This window comes from Bison bison, unplaced genomic scaffold (assembly GCF_000754665.1).
Source record: "Bison bison bison isolate TAMUID 2011002044 unplaced genomic scaffold, Bison_UMD1.0 scf7180017864386, whole genome shotgun sequence".
Lineage (NCBI taxonomy): Eukaryota > Metazoa > Chordata > Mammalia > Artiodactyla > Bovidae > Bison > Bison bison.
This window is the reverse complement of record NW_011494958.1, coordinates 765396-766580: the sequence shown is the minus strand read 5'-3', so window position 1 is coordinate 766580 and position 1185 is coordinate 765396. Positions and strand designations below refer to the sequence as shown.

Genomic DNA, 1185 nt, shown 5'->3' with positions numbered 1-1185 from the left:
CAGAGTGGGACACGACTGACATGACTTAGCAGTAGCACCCTGGGAAGAGGAAAAGTGCAGGGAGGACAAAATACTGCTATCCCCAAATATAACCCACTGCATAAATTATTAATAAGTCAGTTCAAAACCTGGCATATAATAGGTGTGCAATTAAAGTTTTTTTAAAATAAATAAATGAAAACCTCCCTTACACCACTTAACCTTTTTGGAATGAGTGTTTTATAGTATTATACTTCTGTCTTGCTTTTTAATTGGGGATATTTTATAATGAAGATGGTCTTTGAGCATTGTATTTTCCCAAGCAAGAATTTGAGAAACATCAGAAGAGTACGTATTTCTTCAGTTTTGAAACCTTGTGCCAAATATGCTCCTAGACCATGGTGCTCTTCTTTATCAATAGATTTAGTTAGTTCAGTAATTCATTTAGAATAGCTCTTTCTCTCTTGATCTATTTTACCCTGAAGAATTCTTTATGAGGCTGGCCAGGCTATTACCATGGAGAGTTTCATGAGGTGACAATCAGTGCTCTGAAAACCTGCCTTGATCTATGAGCAGTGTCGGTATACTCTGCCTGACACAGTGCTCTGGGATCTGTCTTTACTTTCCTCTGAGCTTGTTGCACCCATAGAGTCTACTTTTCACAAGAAGTCAAGAATGCATTGTTCCATCTCCATGATGAGAGGCAGATCTTCAAACAAAAAAAGAAAACCTCTGCATTTTGAAAGACCAAATAGGTTGGCACTTAAAAGGGAATTCTAGTTGGTTAATTTAGGGTGCTGAGAAAAACATCCAGCATAAACACGCTATCTGGCAGTGGGCCCACAACATTTTCAACTGGTTGTGAAATGGAGAGATTTTCATCACGTTGGGGACTTTGCTTTTCATTATCATGTCCTCTGACACAGGAGAATAAGTGAGGATGCACAGATTGGTCATGGTATCATGACTACAGTCATGAGCATGATCAATGCCAGTTGTAGCAGAACCAGAGATGGCCTCATGCTTGCTGACATATTTGAAGTAAAAACAACTGAACAAAAATTTTAAAATGTTTTCCCTAAAGGTCATTTTGTTCTTTTTGATTTTTGCCTTCTGATTTTTTTCCCCTTTTGTGTCTGAGAAGATATTCTGAAAATGTGAAGAGACTTTAGCTAAAAGAAGGCTTTAGAAAGTTGTCAATTTTTG

General features: G+C 37.6%; 1 pseudogene; it reads left to right on the top strand.

The window, feature by feature from the left end:
- The window catches only part of LOC105001958, a 5259-nt pseudogene that overhangs the window by 2356 nt on the left and 1718 nt on the right, over positions 1–1185 (top strand).